The 22,174-nt window shown below is 33.0% G+C and overlaps 1 non-coding gene across 1 annotated transcript; it reads left to right on the top strand.

The window, feature by feature from the left end:
- Positions 1 to 13,706: 13,706 nt before the first annotated feature.
- LOC128042143 (small nucleolar RNA R71) lies at positions 13,707 to 13,813 on the top strand. Its single transcript, XR_008197349.1, has one exon. It is a non-coding gene; the product is annotated as a small nucleolar RNA R71 (small nucleolar RNA).
- The last annotated feature ends 8,361 nt before the right edge of the window (positions 13,814 to 22,174 follow it).

The following is a 22,174-nucleotide window of genomic DNA, read 5'->3' on the forward strand; positions in this document are numbered from 1 at the left end:
TTATTGCAGCCTGTGTTAGTTCCTAAGTGGAAATGGGACCGAGTTACCATGGATTTTGTGACAGGGTTTCCATTGACACTGAGAAAGAAAGATGCATTATGGGTTGTGATTGATAAGCTAACGAAGTCGGCTCATTTTATCCCAGTTCGTATGGATTATTCACTTGCTAAGTTGGCCGAGTTGTATATTTCAGTGATAGTCAGACTACACGGAGTACCATTATCGATTATCTCAGATAGAGATCCGAGATTTACTTCACGATTTTGGAAGATATTACAAGAAGCTTTGGGCACAAAGTTGAGTTTTAGTACAGCTTTCCATCCTCAAACCGATGGTCAGTCAGAGAGAGTTATTCAGATACTTGAGGATATGCTCAGATGTTGTGTTTTAGAATTTCAAGGTAGTTGGGAGAAATATTTGCCGTTGGTAGAGTTTGCCTATAATAATAGTTATTAGTCGAGTTTGAAGATGGAACCTTATGAAGCTTTGTATGGACGTAAGTGTCGTACGCCTTTGTATTGGGTAGAGCTTAAGGAAAGTCAGATTTACGGGGTTGTTCTAGTCAAAGAAACATAAGAGAAAGTAAAAGTCATTAGATTGCTTGAAAGCAGCTTCAGATAGACAGAAATCCTATGAAGATTTGAAAAGAAAAGAAATTGAGTTTCAGGTTGGTGACAGGGTATTTTTGAAAGTATCCCCGTGGAAGAAAGTTCTCAGATTTGGCAAGAAAGGCAAACTAAGTCCACGTTTTATTGGACCGTTCGAGGTGACTGAAAGAGTTAGGCCCTTAGCATATCGGTTAGCTTTGCCGACTGAGTTAGAGAAGATTCATGTTCTGTCCTATTGGATCCTGATTCGACGTTAGAAGTATATTGATTTTTCACCAATAACTGAATACTTTTGTCTGTAAATACTACATATTTGATTCCATCCATAAATCTATTTTCTTCCCTATGAGTTCGAGTCTCAATAAGAATGCTAGTTCTTACTGTTCATATGTTATGATATGAATATACCACACCAATTCGTTATGTATAGATGATGAGATGCCATTGATACAGAGCCAATTCCAATAGAGTTATTGGAGGGTCCCATTAGTGTGCATCTAGTAGGAATTAAACCTACGAATTCGCCAATTATGAGTTGGGCGCTTTAACCATTCAGCCATGGATGCTTAGCGGGGATCCTCGTACATGGTGAATAACCAAATTCCAATTGAAATGAAATCTTTAGGATACATTAATGCAATTTAGGAGGAATCAATGAAAGGACATCAATTCAAATCCTGGATTTTCGAATTGAGAGAGATATTGAGAGAGATCAAGAATTCTCACTATTTCTTAGATTCATGGACCCAATTCAATTTAGTGGGATCTTTCATTCACATTTTTTTCCACCAAGAACGTTTTATAACTCTTGGACCCCCGAATTTGGAGTATCCTACTTTCACACAATTCACAGGGTTCAACAAGCAATCGATATTTCATGATCAAGGGTGTAGTACTATTTGTAGTAGCAGTCCTTATATAACGTATTAACAATCGAAATATGGTCGAAAGAAAAAAATCTTTATTTGACAGGGCTTTTTCCTATACCTATGAATTCCATTGGACTAAGAAATGATACATTGGAAGAATCTTTTGGGTCTTCCAATATCAATAGGTTGATTGTTTCGCTCCTATATCTTCCAAAAGGAAAAAAAGATCTCTAGAGCTATTTCCTGGATCCGAAAGAGAGTACTTGGGTTCTCCCAATAACTAAAAAGTGTATCATGCCTGAATCTAACCGGGGTTCGTGGTGGTGGAGGAATTGGATCAGAAAAAAAAAGGGATTCTAGTTGTAAGATATCTAATGAAACCGTCGCTGGAATTGAGATCTCATTCAAAGAGAAAGATATCAAATATCTGGAGTTTCTTTTTGTATATTAAATGGATGATTCGATCCGCAAGGACCATGATTGGGAATTGTTTGATCGTCTTTCTCCGAGTAAGAGGGGAAACATAATCAACTTGAACTTGGGACAGCTATTCAAAATCTTAGTGAAAGACTGGATTTGTTATCTCATGTTTGATTTTCGTGAAAAAATACCAATTGAAGTGGAGGGTTTCTTCAAACAACAAGGAGCTGGGTCAACTATTCAATCATGTGTCTATGTTACGCTGTTATCGTTCAGATCCGTCACATGTGGTTTCTCAGACAGAGGTTGAGATTCAGCCAGATATAACTTACGGTGAAGAACCGGTAAAGATTCTAGCTCGAGAGACCAAGCAACTAAGAAACAAAAGTATTGCACTTGTGAAAGTATTATGGAATAGGCATGGGGTAGATGAGGCTACATAGGAGCCCGAAGAGGCTATGCGAAAGCAGTACCCAAATCTCTTCATAGGTAAGATTTTCGGGGACGAAAAACCCTAAAGGGGGGAGAAATGTAACATCTCGAAATAGGGCCTAACCAGAATAGTGGTTGCGAAACCATGAATCTGAGATAGAAAATTTTATTGTGATTAATTTTTATGATTTACCGATTGGTTGGATGCATGCGTTAGAATACCGGTAAGAAATTTCAGAGATTGCATGTCTGAATTGCATATTAGGGTCTAATTGCAAAAGTGGGTAAATATGAGTTTTAGATTATAAAGGATTTAATTGAAGTGCATAATTGAAGTAGAGGTCCTTAAATGGTAAATAGACCATTAGATTTTCATGGACAAAAATGGGCATGCATAGATAAAAAAAAACTAAAGTTTTAATGAAGGGCATTTTAGTCATTTGGTAATAAAAAGAATTAAAAGGGAAAAATATGGCAAAATGTGCTCATCTTCTCCATAAATGCCGAATTTCAAGAGACTCCATAGCTAGGGTTTCTTCAGTTTCTCAAGCTCATAGTAAGTGCATCCAAGCCCCGTTTTTAATTTTTTTTACGTTTTTGTAGTCCTCGTAGCTCAATTTAGCTTATTCTACCATTAATTCATGTCAGGGTTTATGTTTGGAAAAATACCCATAGCTGAAATGTGTTTATTTTGATGTTTTATGATAGAATATGAAGCTTGAAATTATGTTAAACAACTTTTTCTAGGCGATTTTAGGTGAAAACGAGTAAAACGACATAACCGGTAAAAATACCTAATGTTCATAAGTAAATGTTAGAGTGGGAATTTGATGTTGCCATAGAAGGGAAAGGTGTTTAGCATGTCATAAAACAAAAGAATAAGGGATGAATTTTAATTCCGAGCTTTGAGGAAAAAGTGTAAATATGCAAAAGTTTTGGGGTAAAATCACAATGTTGCCAAAGTTCAAGTCAAGGACTGTTTTGATGAATGTGAGTATTAAATAAGCTAAATTTGCTATTATTGATCAAGAAGAATGAAATCCGAAGTTAGGCCGGGGAAAGAAAAAGGTTGAGGACTAAGTTGCTAGATTTGATCGTATTTTGTACCGGGGTAAGTTTACGGTAAATAAATGCAATATTTCAATAAGTGTTATTAATGTTATTATTTTCCAGTAATCATGTATTTATTTCATGAAATTATTTAATGTGAACTCAAGTATGAGATGATAGAGAATCAGTGATAAAAAGTCCCGTTGAAACATTAGGAATGTATCGGATACAAATGTCATGACATTAGGGGAATGAGATCCCATGTAAGACCATGTTTGGGACATGGCATTGGCATTATTGAGGTTATGAGATGTCCCATGTAAGACCATGTCTTGGACATGGCGTTGACACCCAGATGAAAGGTCCCCCGTAAGACCATGTCTGGGACATGGCATGGGCACTGATATGAGAACTCCCATGTAAGACCATATCTGGGATATGACATTGGCAGTACAGGAAACATCCCATGTAAGACCATATTTAGGATATGGCATTGACAGTACAGGAAACATCCCATGTAAGACCATATCTAGGAAATGGCTTTGGCATGTTATTTTCAGACAGGAGACCCGAGTATCCTTAGTATTCCAAGTGATTCAACGGGCTAGTAAATAGACTTTGTTACATGAAAGTTCAGGTAAAAGCATAATAAATAGATTCAGGTGAGTTATAAAGGTTAAAAATATTTCAGTTATTAGTTGAGAAAGAAATTTCAGGAAGGGAGAAGTAAGTTATAATCATGAGTTATTTAAGTAAGCAAGTAAGTAAACAAGTAAGAGAGTAAGTAAAGAAGAAAGTAAATATCATGATACTTGATGATAAATTATGAGTATAATTAATTATGATAAATGTTATTGTTTATTTGCTTGTAAACTTACTAAGATTTACTCTTACTCCCTTTATTTTCATTCTTTTTATAGTATCTCCAAGCTAATTCGGGGATCGTAAGGACGTTAGAGATCGTTTCACACTATCAACAGACATCTCAGTATTTTATGATTCGAACGATTAAGTTATGGCATGTATAGGGACTTAGTTATTTTGTGTGTGTGTCCTTATGATATGGCTAATGAATAGAATGTAAATATTAAATAATGATTAACTATTAAAATGACTATTTAAGAACATGTTTTGATGTTATGTATGCCTAAATGATAGTTAATACAAAGAAATTATAAAAGAGTAAAAATTTGCAATGGAACAGTTTTTGGATAGCAGCATTGATGTGACTTTGAAAAATCACCAATGATAGTAGAAATTGAATTAGAGAGTTAATGAGATATAAAATTAAATATTATCGAGTCTATTTTCACATGAAAGAAACGGTGTAGGCAAAGGAATTATATATTATGAGATATTTGAATTTTAGTGAGACACGGTCAGAATAGTTTTTGAAGTCCCCTGTTCTAAATTTAGAAAATAATTAAAATTGTATATAAATAATTATGAGTCATAATTTATATTTATAGATTCCTTAGTGAGTCTATTTTCAAAAGAAACAAATTATAATTTTATCTGAATTCGTACAATGAGAAAATTGATTTTTAGTGAAGAGGGTCGAACTATAGAGCAGTGAAACAAGGGAGAATTTAACGAATAAATTGTATTATTTGGCTAACCCAAAATTCTGGAAATTTTATGATAAGAAGATATATGAGTCTAGTTTTAGGGTAAATTTACGTATCTAAATTTTGAGTTTCTTAATTCAATTTATAATTAAATTAGTGACTATTATGCAGGTGGACAATTTTATTGTGAATAGTGAAATAAATTATTTTGATTTGTTTAAGTATTCGGAAAATTTTTAATGTTCCCGATTTGGACCCGAACCATTTCCGTTGCATATTTTAGGGTATCGAGGATCCTTTTTTGGGACATATTGATTGAACGTGATCGAATTAATTTTTAAAGCAAATTTTTATGCTTTGAACTAGTAAGTTAAGTCAGATAATGTCTCGTGCTCGACTCCGGCATCGGTCTCGGGTAAGGGGTGTTACAATAGAGACAAGCAGTCCATTGATCTCTGAGATGTTTGAGCTAACAATTTCTTTTATCTTTCTTTTCTTTAATTGCTTTAATTTTATTTTATTTTTGGTAATTATATTATTGTCATTTCTGTTTTTATTTTTGAAAAAGTTTCTATAATTTTCAGAGGAAGAATAAAAAAAATGGGAACTGAGCAATTACAATATTAAGAGGTGTTTGTCATAGCATTACGATGAACTAGGTAGTGGACAATGTGAGGTTGACCAGGCAGATAAGTCCAAAGGGAAACATGTTTTTTTTAGTTGGGATAATTCTATTATTGAGCGAGCACATAAAAGGGAAGTTAAGACTTTTTTGGATTAGGGCACTTCACATTTTTCCCTCCCAAAGTCCTCTTAATTTTCTCCTTCCCCCCTTCACGTCAGACAACTTCCCTAGCACGTTTCAATTTTGTTGAACTATCATCACTATGCCCTTAGTTTTCTCTCCTCAACTGCTCACTTCTATTAAGTTCTTTTAAAGTTTTCATTTTTATCATTTATTTTCTTCAATCTCTCATATCTTTTTGTCCACTAATCCAAGAATTCTTACAGATTACTCCCATTGCCCGCGTCAAAACTACTGAATAATCAAGGGCTGGTGCTGCTCAGCCAAAGACATTCTTTAATGCTGCTGCAGCCAAAGATATAACAACAATATTGTGAAGCGGCCTTTCTGTTTTGAGCAAGGGTTCTTATTTAAAGATGGACCACACATGGCATACGAGGAATTTGTATCTTCAATTGTAGAAAAAAATGGGTGGAACATTTTTTGTTTGCACCCCGAAGATGTTTTAGGGAAAATTGTTCGAGTGTTTTATGCCCATGTCAACTCTCTAGATTCCCCTTTTATCTACGTAAGAGGTACTTCTGTTCCTTTTGACGAAGACCACATTAATATACAGTTTGGTCTTGTAGGTATATAGGACGAACACACGGCGTTTGCTAAAAATATTACTATCGAGGGTTTAAATCAGGCATTGGAAGATTTATATATAGAGGGAACTCGATAGACTATTTCTAGCCAGGAATGTTATACTGTCAAGAAAGCTTTATTGAAGCTCATTGGGAAAATTTGGTATCATTTTCTGAGAAGCCGACTTATGCTATCTACGCACAATAACATTATTTCAAAAAAAATAATGCTTTTACTGCACTCCATTTTAAAAGGGATGAAGATTAATGTTGGGAGGTTCATTTTTCAAGAAGTTCATCGATGTAATGAGAAGAATGCGAGTAGCTTAAATTTCCCCTCATTGATTACTGCCCTATGTCGAAATGCTCAAGTCCCTCTCAATGCAGAGAAGGATATCACACCTAACAAAGGTGGGCTGGGCAGGACCATCTTTTCCAAGATCAAAGGCATTGATACTTCCAAGGCAACTTAACATAGTCATGCCACTACCTCCTTTGCTACGCATACTCCCATAACAACACCTCTAGTTTCTCGTAGCTCCCTTGAATAGCAAATGCTGCACTCTTTGAAGCAGTTACAGCAGAGGATGTCACTTTTTGAAATCTAACAGTTTCACCTTGCTGAGGAGATGGCATAGGCCCAGCAGTAGCAAGCTGAATATTAGGCTTATGTAAGGAGTAAAGATTTGGCTCAAAGGAAATCCCTGTAAAAGAATTTTACAAAGCCAATGCCAAAATTTCCTACCTTCTTGGACACCTTGCTATCATTTATTAATACTACTGAGGCACCCACTCAAGTTGCTGCTAAAGCGCCCAGTCAACCTGCTACCGCGACACCTACTTAAACTACTCCTGAAGAGCCCGAGAAGATGGCACCATTAAATGCTGAGAAAAAAGAAAAAGGAGAAAAAAAATGATACTACTACCACTACCACCACCACCAAGGGTAACGAACCTGCTCCACCGTTGCCACCAGCTTCCATCACTGCATAGGACTTTGACATTGATTGTTTGATCGATGAACTCACAGAAACTGACAAGGAAAGGGAAGAAACGACCCCCAAAAAGACGAAGTGGCGATACAAGGTCTGTGCCTGAAAATCCACTCATCGGGCAGAATGAAGTATCTACATGCTAGTCCAAGCCAACTATGTTTTTTCCTCTCTTTCATGCATCTTTCATTTAATTTCTTTTACTACAGCATTTGTTAAAAAAAAAATTCTCTTTTGGTTGTTCTTTTATATATTTAGTCATGTATTGAGGACAATGCATCCTTTAGATTTGGGGGTGTGTTGTGCATTTAGGTTGTATTTTACATTTAGTATGTATGATCATTTTAGTATAATCATTTTAGTTTAGTTGAATCTGCTTTGCCACGACAATGTAACTATCATGTACTGTTTGCCTATGAGGAGTACAATTTGTACTTATGATGTTCGATGATGAGCTTAGATTCTTCAATACACCTAGAACATGTGACAGTGGATTAGGTGAATTTAGCTTAGGATTGGTTGCTTGAAAATTAATTTCTAAAATTGAGATGTTCTATACTAAGTTTTTTTTTTGGGTTATAGTAAGTACTTTCTAATGAACTTAGGGACTTTTAAAACCAAATTCAGTCATTTTGCCTTGGCATTAATAAATAAAGGACAGTGGGCACTCTAATGCTTAGAATTGCCGAGTAAGTCAGCACCACTTTGTTTGCTCCATGGTGTTGTTGACTAGAAATGTGAGTTTAAGTAAGAGTGTGTATAGAAAGTAAATAAATTAGGGGGACTTTGCTGTAGTAACGGGTTAAATAGCTAAGGAGGTAGTTGTTTGCTCCATCATCTTCTAAGTTAAAAGTCTTAGCTTCAAGAGTAATTTCTGTTTAAATTGTGACATGATTGAGTACTAGGTAATTCAATGTATGCTCCATTGTGATTATCAAGAAAAAGAATTTTGTGACATGCTAAATCCCGTAATATCCTCATAAATTTGACTTAAAAAATGTTTATATATAAGTATGCTTAGAGCAAGAGTGACTTGAGTTTAGGTAATAAATGAACTGAGTAAGCTAGGAGATATTTGCTATGGTAGAACATACATGAAACTTAGAAAATTTTATTTTTAGGGATTAATTTTCTGCACTACCTTTGTTGAATCAAACCATTGAATCTCAAACAGGTTTTAAACGAGAGAAGATGGTTGAGAACTGATGTATATATTGGTATTTGAATAGATTGACAGTACAAGATTGGAACAAGCATTGGCAATGCTGCTGCATACATACATTCATGCATATTTTGCTTGAGGACAAGTAATAACTCAGGTTTGGGGGTGTGATAACTCTAGAGAAGAGTTATATTTCATGCCTTTAGACCTAGGTTATAGCTTGTACTTGGGTAAACTTAATGACATTTTAGGACATTTTATTAGTATTTTTATCATTTGCATTAGGAGTTTGTACTATGTTTACATGCTAGATACTTTTAATTGTGTGTAGAAAGGTTGTGTTTGGTGGTTTGGCAGGTGTAAGATATGAAAGAAAAAGTAAAGGAATGAAGGTTTTTTTGGGTAACAGGTTGGATAGTTTGCCAATATGCCGTGGAAATTAAGAAAGATGACTGAGTAAACATTCAGCGCATACCAGTTTTAGCTCAACTCTACTTGTACCAGAAAAATCTTCCTAAAAAAGAGAAGAAGATATAGTGGGCTATTGGAGCTATTCTAGGAATAAAGAACCTATAAAAATCTGAAGGAGGAAGCCCTAAGTGTGGAGATTCAGAGGCAATAGTTGAGGGTAGCGGCTGAGTAGAGATCAAAAGAGGAGACCAAAGGCAGTTTGTAACAGCCCGATTTTGGGCCTAGTCGGAACATTGGTTTCGAGACCACAAATCCGATAAGGGAAAATATAAATATTATTATATTTTTATGGTCTACAATTTCACGAAAGAATTTCGTGAAAATTTCGTTCGAAAATTTCGACGTTTGGACACTCAATTTAGTCAAAAGGACTAAATTGTAAAAAGTGCAAAAATTGGGTTCTATATGTTAGAGGTGTCCAGTTGCTATGAAACTTTAATTTGAAGGTCCTTATGTGGTAATTACCATTAGTTAATTGATGGACAAAAATGGGCATAGAATTAGTGAAAAAGATTTTTTTAAGGGCATTTTAGTCATTTGGTAATAAAAAGAAATAAAATGGGAAAAAGATGGAAAAATGGTGTCATATTCTCCATAGTTGCTGCCGAATTTTAAGGGACACCATAGCTAGGGTTTCTTTGCTTTTTCAAGCTCACAGTAAGTGCATCCTAGCCCCGTTTTTAATGTTCTTCGCATTTTTGAGATCCTCGTAGCTCGGTTTAGCTATTTCTTCCATTAATTCATGTTAGGGTTCATATTTGGAAAAATACCCATAGGTGAAATGTCTTTATTTTTCTGTTTTATGGTAGAATATGAAGCTAGGAATTATGTTAAACAACTTTTGCTAAGTGATTTTAAATGAAAACGGGTAAATCGACATAATCTGTAAAAATATTTAATGTTCATAAGTACATGTTAGAGTGAGAATTTGATATTTCCATAGAAGGAAAAAATGTTCAGCATGTTGTAAAACATAAGAATAAGGAGTGAAATTTAATTTTCGAGCTTGGGGACAAAAATGTAATTATGCAAAAGTTTAGGGACAAAATCGTAATTTTGAAAAAAGTTGAGTCGAAGCTTGTTTTAATAAATGTGAATGTTAAACAAGCTCAATTTGCTGTTATAGATCATGAAAGACGAGAAGTCAACCTTAATCGGGGAAAAGAGAAGATTGGGGATTAAATTCCAAAATCTTTACATTTTGTATCGAGGTAAGTTGTATGTAATAATACATCGTTATAATTATTTTTGTTATATTTCGTGACAATTTATGCGAAAGGGTTGGATATGAGTATGTGATTGGAATGTGATAAGTTGCGATTGGAACGTGATAAGTTGCTACGTGTATCGAATGATAAAAGTAACACGGGTAGTATTGTGTGAAAAACGCCAAATATTTGTTGCTATACCGACATGTTCAATGAGATATGAGTATGTGATTGGAACGTGATAAGTTGCGAAAGAGTGACTGAAGTGATGAAGTCTTGTATTGTGTTATAAAATAAATGGTTATAGTGCTATGTGAATGAGGGATGTTGGAATAGAATAGATTTGGACAGTGACAGTGATGTTAATTTGAAAAATCACCAAAAATTATAGAAATTGATTTAGTGGTTGAATAAGACATGAAATTAAATCTTAATGAGTATACTTTCACATAAAACATAAATAATGGCCAAAGAAGTTATATATTTTGAGATATTGGAATTTTAGTGAGACAAGGTCTGAATGATTTCGAAATCCTCTGTTCTGACTTTGGAAAATCACTAAAATTGTAAAAAATAATTATGTTTTGAAATTTACATTATTAAATTTATTATTCAATATTTTTCAAAATAATTAAGTGGAAACATCATTTGAACTCTGTACTAAGATATAACTAACTTTTAGTGAAGAGAGGTCAGAAGTGTCAAGCAGTGAAATAGGGAATATTTAGAGAATAAACTGTACTAATTGGCTAAACCAAATATTCTGAAAATTTTATGGTAATAAGGTATATGAGTCTAGGTTCAGGGAAAATTTACGGATCTTAATTTGGAGTTCTATAGCTCTAGATAAAAATAATTTAGTGACTATGATGCAGAGAAACAGTTTGCTGGAAATTGAATAGATAATAGATTTGTGTGATAAAAATTATATTATATATGGTATCATGCTAGAAATTTATTTATCAATTACATACATACTTACTAGGCTATAAGATTACTCTTCTTTATTTTTCCCTTGTTTTATAGTGATATTAATCAGCTCAGGAATTGGACGGGATCAGAACATCATCCACACTATCATCATCATCTTTTGGGTATTTTGCAACCAATACTTTGAAAAATGGCATGTATAGATGACTTAATGTAATGTGGTATAAATTTATATATATATATGTATAAAATATTTTTTGGTTTAAAATGTTGGTGTATATTAATTGATAAATTGTTTCCTTAAACTATTAACAAAGTAATTAGAATGTTGTGGATGGATAAATTGTGTCTGAACATATAATTGTATTTGGTTGAAATATTGAAGTTGTTTGAAATTGTGTTTCAAGAATTTGCAGGAGGAATTGAATGTTTATGAAAAGAAATTATGTCAAAATTTTTGTAAAAAAAATATTTCAGATCGTTTGATAACACTTCTTACTTTGTTTCGATGATGAATACGGGTAAGAGGTGTTACACAGTTCCTCTCAGCCATCATAGGGCGCTGTGCTATTAGATTGAGGATTGATTTGGTGACAGTCATCTTCGTAAGTTCTTCCTTTATTTCTTATTCTGTTTTCCATGAATTAATTTGATCAAAATGATGTTGGGTGTTATTTCAAACTTGAGTTTTAATCACCGATTGGAACGACAGAAATGAGCAAGTGTACACAATCGCAACAAGTAATAAAGTGACAAGTAAATGTCGAGTTATCGTACCCACAGGGACTATGAAAAGAATTATTTATGAATGCAATGAAAAACACTTTGGTGAAGAAAAATATTTTGATTTGAGGAGGTGATTAAAAACTAAGATTTTTAACAAAGTAAAATAAATAAAAAGAAAATAAAGTTCTAATGCACGATTTCAAAAGATGATTTTAATCAAGATGACATAATTGTGTTAGATTAATTACATTTCTTAACTTAGAATTATTAAACTCATGTTCATGTTGTTACGAATAAATTCACGACAACTCGGTAATTTGCTAACTTAAGAACATACTCACCTACCAAAATCCATTTATTTCTTGACTATATATCTATGTCAATTCAACCGATTAAACAAATTTTAATAAGAAAATGTGTTAATGCACATGCATACTTATGAAATCAAAATAATCTCTTGTATATATCTCTATGCCAATTCAAACAATTAATTCAATTTTCATAAGCAAGTAAAAGATTACGTGAGGTAACGATGTATTTCTACCTTGAAATAGTTTAATCACAATAATCTTGCAAGTTATGCATGGATAATGTATCGTTAGATACCGTTGCTAATTTAACCCTCAGCTAACTTAGATGATTAAATATGCACTGATTAAGTATCATTTCAATTAATTACAATTTCAATCCGTTTAAATAATTAATTCATTAGTTACGTTACAATTGTAATGCAAGAATAACTTAGTCATGGTTTTACTTAATCAAACATCTTACCAAGGCCTGTAACAACACAAACACAATTTTAATAACTGGTGTAGACGAAATACAATCAACCTAATAAGAATTAAATTTAAGTCATATTAATTAGATTAAACATATCAATATCACAAATATTCATAAACATGTTCATAACAACAACAATAAAATTTAAAGGATAAGGAATAAGAATCAAATCTGGTGTTTCTCCGAGGCTTGACTAGTTTGCCCTGCTCCTTCTCCGCTTGTTCTTGTTGAACCGAGGCTTCCATGAACACTTGAATGCTACCCCAAATGGTGGTTGAAGGACTCTTTTTGAAGAGGTGAAATTGACAAAGGGATTGGGGAAGAAAATGAAGAACAATGGAAGGGAATGAAGAGAGAGAAGTGAATAAACGAATGGGTTTGAGATGTGTTTCAAGTGAGTAGCCAAGGGGGGTTTTATAGGTTGAGTATGCTGCTAAAAATAGAAAAAATCAGTAGCGATAGAGTCCCCCCATGGCCGGCTACACAAGTGGCAAGTTTAAAGGTTTCAAACTTGCTATTTTAAGGTAGGGGCAAATCTAGAAAGGCATGAATAGTGGAGGGTTTGAATGCAAATTCAAGGAGTCTTCAAGGGCTATTTTGCAAGCCAAATAATCAGCCAAAGAATATGATTGGGTCAGCACGTGGGGCAATTTTGGGCTTCCCAATGCTCGGTCGGATCAATTTTCTCGATTCAGCTCAATTAGGTCTATTTTCATAATTAATTAATAATAATTATTTAACCCAAAATAAATTGGATTAAGATTAAAATTAATTATATTATGAATTAATATTCATAATTTGGATTGTCTTTGGCTGAAAATTTAATTCGCCTCGATGCTTCAAAATTTGCTTCTCGATTTTGTGCTTCTAGTAGTGTCTGCCGAGCCAATTTTTGCCTTTTGTGCGAATCTGTCGAAAATGATCAAAATTAATCAAAATTTATTATAAAATTAATTAAAATTCAACATTTGAATTATTTAAGTACAATTTAATTATTTTATAATTATTATATATTTTTCGACAAGAATTTTATCAAAACTGAATGAATTTGAGTTAAAAAAGACATGAAAAAGTGTGTATATTTTCGTGTTTCCACACTCCTAAAAAGGGCAAGGAATGCCGTGATGAGGGAACTTTCGTAATAACTCCTTGAACTACTCCCATGCCTCATATAAAGAGTCTTCATCAAGATGCTAAAATGAAGTGATTTCATTTCAGATCTTGGCTGTTAAAGATGGAGGGAAATATTTCATTAAGAAACGTTCAACCAACTCTTTCCATATAGTCATGGAACCAAATGGTAAGGAGTTCAACCACACTCGTGCTCTATCTCTTAAGGATTATGGAAATAATCCAGTCTCAAGGCGTCCTCAGTTAGTTTAAATGGGTCACTCACTTCCATGAATAGCCGAAGATGAAGATGTGGATCTTCAGTAGGAATCCCACTAAATTGAACTATATTTTGCAACATTTGGAACATGATCGGCTTTAGCTCAAATTATTGTGCCTCGATTTCGTGTCTCCTAATACTCGGATTAAGCTCGTTGAATAGAGGAATGGCATATTGTTGAATGACATAGTTTCTGTCATTGGCAAAAATGATCAGATTGTGAGTATTATAAGTGAATTTTCCTCTTGGATTTTGGTTTGGATTTTCGAAATTCATATCTTCGGTCCTTCTTTGGTTCTCTTATCTTCTCCTTTGTTAGAAAGTCCTTTCAATTTCAGGATTTACAAGGAGTAGGTCAATAATTTGATCAATACTCATAAACACCTAAAATAAACACAGAAAAAAATAGAATTAAAATTTAACAAAAAAAAGACCAAAATGCAAAATTAACAATTTCACAAATAATGTCTTTTAAAACAGTCTCGGCAACAGCGCCAAAAACTTGGAACGACGAAAATGTGCAAGTGTACACAATCGCAACAAGTAATAAAGTGACAAGTAAACGTCGAGTTATCGTACCCACAGGGACTGTGAAAAGAATTATTTATGAATGTAATTAAAAACACTTTGGTGAAGAAAAATATTTTGAATTGAGGAGGTGATTAAAAACTAATATTTTTAACTAAGTAAAATAAATAAAAAGAACATAAAAGTTCCAATGCATGATTTCAAAAGATGATTTTAATCAAGATGACAAAATTGTGTTAGATTAATTACATTTCTTAACTTAGAATTATTAAATTCATGTTCATGTTGTTACGAATAAATTCACGAAAACTCGATAATTTGCTAACTTAAGAACATACTCACCTACCAAAATCCATTTATCTCTTGACTATATCTCTATGTCAATTCAACCAATTAAACAAATTGTAATAAGCAATTGTGTTAATGCGCATACATACTTATGAAATCAAAATAATCTCTTGTACATATCTTTATGCCAATTCAAACAATTAATTCAATTTTCATAAGCAAGTAAAAGATTACGTGAGTCAACAATGTATTTCTACCTTGAAACAGTTTAATCACAATAATCTTGCAAGTTATGCAAGGCTAATGTATCGTTAGATACCGTTGCTAATTTAACCCTCAACTACCTTAGATGATTAAACATGCACTGATTAAGTATCGTGTCAATTAATTACAATTTTAATCCGTTTAAATAATTAATTCATTAGTTACCTTACAATTGTAATGCAAGAATAACTTAGTCATGGTTTTACTTAATCAAACATCTTACCGAGGCTTGTAACAACAAAAACACAATTTTAATAACTCATGTGGACGAAATTCTATCAACCTAACATGAATTAAATTTAAGCCATATTAATTAGATTAAACGTATCAACATAACAAATATTCATAGACATGTTCATAACAACAACAATAAAATTAAAATGATAAGGAACAAGAATCAAGTTTGGTGTTTCTCCGAGTCTTGACTAGTTTACTCTGCTCCTCCTTCTCTGCTTGTTCTTGTTGAATTGAGGCTTACACAAACACTTGAATGCTGCTCCAAATGGTGGTTGAAGGACTCTTTTTCAAGAGGTGAAATTAACAAAGGAATAGGGGAAGAAAATGAAGAACAATGGAAGGGAATGAAGAGAGAAAAGTGAGAGAGAAGTGAAGAAATGAATGAGTTTGAGATGTGTTTCAAATGAGCAGCCAAGGGGTTTTTTATAGGTTGAGCAGGCTGCTAAAAATAGCTAAAATCAGCAGCCATAGAGTCCCCCCATAGCCGACCACACACGTGGCAAGTTTGAAGGTTTCGGATTTGCTATTTTAAGGTAAGGGCAAATCTAGAAAGGCATGAATAGTAGAGGTGTTTGAATGCAAATTCAAGGAGTATTCAAGTGCTATTTTGATGGCCAAATAATCAGCCAAACAAGTTGATTAGGTCAGCATGTGGGAAGGTTTTGGACTGCCCAATGCTCGGTCAGATCGGTTTTCTCGGTTCAGCTCAACTGGCCTCTTTTTATAATTAATTAATAATAATTATTTAACCCAAAATAAATTGGCTTAAAGTTCAGATTAATTATTTTATGAATTAATATTCATGACTTGTACCGTCTTCGACTGAATAATTAATTCACCTCGATGCTTCAAAAATTGCTCCTCAGTTTTGTGCTTTTAGTAGTGTCTGCTGAGCCAATTTTCGCCATTTGTGCAAATCTGTCGAAAATGATCAAAATTAATCAAAATTTATTATAAAATTAATTAAAATTCAACATGTTAATAATTTAAGTACAATTTAATTATTTTATAATTATTATATATTTTTTGACAAGAATTTTATCGAAACTGCATGAATTTGAGTTAAAAAAGGCATGAAAAAATGTGTATATTTTCGTGTTTCCACCAACCCATGAGCTAAATCTCATAGGCTTGAGATTACATGATGGAGAATTTTATTTTTTTCAATAGTTAAAGCATAAATTTGACTTAATTTATTGTTTAATTCAATTGTTTTATTTCCTAAGGGTATGCGTGTATTCTCTAGACATAGATGAATGTGCAATATGCCCATAAACTGAATCTAATTTTGAAAAGGTTGGATTAGTTGGATTGTAATTAAATGATATGAGCAAGTACTCGACAGATTTAGTAGACTCTAGACATAGAGCAACGATCATATGGAATGAAGACAAAATAATGCAGGGTATCATGACAAGGCCTATAGACACAGGCTAGGTCACTTGAGACCGTGATCTCAAAAGAATCAGGTCACTTTAGGTCTCTTCTGAGTAATAGATTAAGCACAATTTTGTTGAGGAATTACTGGAAGTAAGTGCAGATTCATAGTAATCCCAGCCTTCCAATCAACATCATAGACCTTCAATCCGTTGTTGTAGCACCTTTTCCATAGCATTCTTAGTTATTTATTTATTCACTCGCAATATATTCACATAATTATTCTTGTAATTGCTGTTGCATTTTTACTCTTGGTTTATGTTAGCATTTTTCAGTATTAGTCAGTATATATTTCATTCATCTTTATTCTTTTAATTTACCACTGCGTACTTAACTTGACTTTGCCATAACATTAATCATTATCATAACTTGATCATTTCTACACCTAATCCGATCCCTGTGGAAATGATCTCACTTATCACTTTATTACTTGATTCGTCGTGTATACTTTCACAATTTGCATATCATATTGACACGCGACAGTACACGACTTTTGCAGTATGTAATGTCATTCACAATAGTGGAATCCATGACCCGATACATGGGTAAATGATATCCTCTCATTTTCATTACATGGTTGATGAAAAGTAAATGTGACCACAGGTAGTTCATCTTTGTGATGAATGGCTTGATTAGCATTTGATAGTAATTTAATTTTATTGAAAGAAGATGTAATGGTTACCATGAGATAAAATAGGATCATATTGGGAGAATGATTTTATCTCAAAGAGATTAATGGTATCTTATGAGGGTAACACAATTATTGCAATGTCATTGGACGAGCACTGATCGAGTTGCTTTCGTAATGGTATATCGTTGGGGAGAGCTCAGTCAGGATATTATAGTGGAATGATTTTGTGACTAAATGAGTTTATAATTAATAGGTGAAAAAGCTGGAATATAAATCATTTGAACTCGAATCGTATATATTGGTTCCTTTGCTAGCTCGTTGAAACCAGAAATGAATTGCATGTTGAATCAAATGAACAAAATTGATAGAAATGGTAAAAATGGAGAAATGAGAAACATTTGGAATTGAATGTGGTTTTCTCAAAAATGAAAATAACTTAGAAATGAAATTATGGTTTCTGAATTAAATGAAATTCAAAAATGGAAATAAATTATTTGGTTATAGTGAATTTGTTGAATGTATAAATATTAAGTATATTTTCTAAGAAATTCTTTTACGATAAAATTGCCATGATTTTAATGGAATTAGAATTGTGTTGAGAAAATTATTTAATTGGTAAATTAATTAATTAAAATTAATTTAAGATGTTTATTTTGGGAAGTAGAAAAAACAAATATCGGGTTGGATCGAATTATAAAGTATTGAGTTAATAGTCCAGTAAGTACTTGTGATTGGACTCAAAAGCGCATCATGTTTAAAAAGAGAGACGATAAACCCTAGTTTGTTTAACCGGGGTTTCATCTCTTCTCCCTGAAAATAGATGGCACCAGTGGGACTAAATATACATATTTGAAATATTGTTATTCTGTTCAAAAATAGTGAGAGTTTATTCTCCACGTATAAAATCCAATTTTCAAAATAAAAATTTCGTCGGTTTCTATTGAGAGAAGTCTTGCTTTCACACTAAAGTAAATGAAACTATTTCTAGTTTTGTATTTGATTTGAATTGTTCAAGTCCACATTCAAAACATTTCATGGTATGAGAATAGCAGAGAAGGCCGTTCGATTGAAAGCCAGGAAAGCCAAGGGTTTGTCTAGCTGAAAACACAGGTGAGATTTTGATAAAGGGTTTATTGCTATAAATATCACAAATTGGTTCGTTTCTCAAAATTTTTATATTTCGTTGTGCAAGATGTGAAATTCTTCATGTGATTAGTTTTGATAAGATGTGGAATACTTGTAATTGTATGCATGCTTAGGGGATTGTATTCGAATGAATGCATGCTATTATTTTATTGTTATTTATGATAAATTAATTTTGCCAAAATTGTGATTCCTAGAAAATTAGATGTAATTGTATTAATTTCTCAGGCATGTATAAATCAAAACGTGGACTATTATTTTCACATAGGTTTTAATTTTATTATTTTAAAATAAAGTATGTGAACCAAAAATGGAAATAGGATTTTTGTAACCTAAATTTTTTTGATGGAACCTAGAGAGCCAAGACGCATTTAGATCAATCACCATGATGCAAACCAGACCCAATCAATTTTGTAGTAGACCGATGGTGGTTTGACGATGATATTTTACAGCCAAGGCTGCTGACGATGGTTCGATGGTGACCCGAGGCAACAACGACATGGAAATGGTGGCGGAAAGACGATGATGAAAATGTGAACCGTTACCATAGCAGAAGTCTGTGGTGGAAAAATAAAAAACCCAAAGTATGCTTTGGGGTGAATTTTGTAATTTTATATTTTATAGGATGGAATCATGGAAACTTAGGTTGGTCAGGGTTATTTAAAATTTTATGCTTTTATATATATGATAAGCATGATGATAAATTTTTTTACTGTGAATTTATGTTCATGCGAATGTATGATAAGCATGCTATATAGTTTAGGGAAGAGTGCCACATTTACTTTTCCTGCATATATTAATTATTCATGATTGAAATCGGACATTAAAAACCTCATATGTTTTTAAAATATTGAGTGGGAAAAAGTCCCTAAACAAGACCTATGACCTCCATCAATGGTCTATTGTGATGGCATGATGATTTAACTACCTCACGGTAGGATTGTCATGTGGACCTCATAAAGGAGATTTCCTAAAAGAAAGAAGAACTATGTATTAATCATATAATATTTGGACCGACCTTTGTGGTAGGTATTATAATGCGATATAACAAGAAGTTTTGTCTTCAAAGAGGACAAGTAGTCACAATATATTACTCAGTGAGGTTATCCCATGATGACTCATTTGTAGTGCCGGATGCAATAGGTGTTGAGATGACGGTTATACACTTAAGATCTTCTAGTTAAGTAATGATCTGCCACAATTCATTATGTCAAATTAGAGTCTTTTCGGTACTTAATGAGCTTGTTTTATAGTAATTTTAGATTATTTGGTCATGTTTTCCATTTCTAGTAGCATGACTTTAATTTTAGTAAAATAAGTGTAGATTCTAGGATTTAGTTTTAGTTTTAGTTTATTTTCACATTACTATTTTATTTGAAAAATATATTTTTTCTTCTTGTTCTAACTTGGATTCAATTTGGATATGAGCTTTCATTTATTTAGTTGTTTATAATTTCTTTTGGTTTTCAATTGTAATCGGCTTATCTTTGCAACTGTCAAAGGAATTTTAGCTTTCGCGTACAACTCGATATCAAAATGGATTAATTTCTCTATTCCCCTTCTTTATTTAAATATTTTCTTTGCATATTTAATTTGAAATTAAGGAAAATTGAATCTAGATCCATGAGTGGCTAATTTCTTTCAGGAGATTAACAATCGAATGTAGGAATAATTAATGGAAGAGTTAGGGTTTATTTTTGAATTAGTTGATTTAAATTTTGCATGCTTAAACCCTAGGGTTGACGACCTTAGGAAGTAATTTAGGTAAAAGAGGTCGAGACAATAGTTTACTGAGTAACTCACAATTTATTCTAGTTTAAACATCGAGGTCGAGAGATAAGTTGTTCTTATCGATTAATTAATTAGTTAGAGGCTGAGAGGTAATAACTGGTTAGTTATTAGGTAATTCAATAAAACCCGAGTTTTGAAGTCAATGAGGAACACTGAGGTGAGTTAATCTTCTGCTTGTATATTGGAGTTCATTTTAATTGTGAATTTGTCTTTCTTAATTTCATTTAATTTATGTTATTTTTGTTATTTAATTTTAATTTGGGTTTTCATACTACAATTTGAGATTATTACTATTTAGCCCTATTAGTGTAGAAAAACGAATTCTAGTTTAATTTAACTTTCCCTTAGTTACAATCCTTAGAATACTTCTTAGAGTGTTTCATTGTAATCAACCCCGTACTCTGTCAACATAAAATAGGGCTAGAAGAAAGGAAGAAGTCGGTGGTGGATGCACAAAGGTGTCTTAACCCAGCAATGAAAGAGGTGGCGAAAAAGGAGTTCCAAAAATGGTTGGATGCAAGAATTGTGTAACATCCCAAATTTTTTCTTAAAAGAATGTAGAGTAATTTAAAATATGAGTAAGTGACCCAATGGTAAATGAGGAGGCAGTGCAAATAGATTATGGTCTCGAGTTTAATTCCATTCCTTTGTAAAATAGCTTAATTTTGCTAAATTTTCTCCTTCCTCCTATTTTTGTGCCGCCTATACCATTTAACCTAGGTATAAATATACCTTTTTCATTAACTTTCCAACCTTTAGATATTCTTTTTCCAACCCTAGCCTCCCTTTCCTCTCTTTTCTTCCTCTTCATTTTTCTTCTCTTCTCCCTCACTGTGCCGTCTCCTAAAACCCCTTCTTTGTCGCCCATCTTTTCTTCATTAGCGGTGGATTTTTGCACCATTTTCCTTATCTAAATTGTTTCACTTTTCCCTTAAATTTCCAGCCTTAAATCTAATATTTTTATCATTTGAAAGAAGACCTCCATAGTTGCCATAAGGTTCATCATTGTTGCCCCTTTGTTGTCTCTCAAGTAAGTATTTTGTTCCGTTTTCTTATCAAAATTTTTTATAAAAAAACCATTGTTCTAGATCTGGAATTTTGATGATTTTTAATGATTTAAATGATAAATTTCCAGCCTTCAAATTTATTTTTATTAAGCTCTCAAAGCAGCCCCAAAATTGTTGTCGTTGGTGGTGGTTGACGCCCCTAAAGTCTTTCTTTTTGTGGCTGTCGTTTGGATCCTTAAAGTCGATTTAAAATAATGATTCCAACCTTTATTTAATTTTCTTTTAAAGAATAAAATATATCCTTTTCAGCCCTAAAACAAATCTCTTTGGTGTTTTTCAAAACAGTCCCCTTCGTAGCCAATTTTGGTGAATTGTCGCTCTTAGATCTACCATTAGGGGGCTGCCGATTTTTATTATTTTTACCACTTATTTCCAGAAAGGTTTAATATGATAAACCACTTCCTAATCAACCTTTAATCATTTATTATTTATGAAAATTTGATCTTAATCATTCGGCAACTCAGATCTGACAAATCGGGAAGCGTAAGTGCAGTTGTTTGCAGGTTATTGGGTAGTATCGATTCTATTGTTAAGGGGTTTGTTGGTTGGATAAATTGGGGTTAATTTATGGTTTTTTAGCTACTTAATTTTATTATTTTATCGTGTTAGTGTCTGATTTAAATGTCCCAGACCAACAGTGAAGCCGTTAGTCGTCCGCGCTCACGATTCGCATAGAATTAGTGTAACTAGTCTAGTCAATTTGGATCTGAAAGTTGGTTGTTGTAACACTAACTTGATCAAAACCTTAGAGGGTGTCTTATGACTGATTTAGCAGCAGTTTATCGATAAATTTTGTATTTTAGCTTAG

This window comes from Gossypium raimondii, chromosome 6 (assembly GCF_025698545.1).
Source record: "Gossypium raimondii isolate GPD5lz chromosome 6, ASM2569854v1, whole genome shotgun sequence".
Taxonomy (NCBI): Eukaryota; Viridiplantae; Streptophyta; class Magnoliopsida; order Malvales; family Malvaceae; genus Gossypium; species Gossypium raimondii.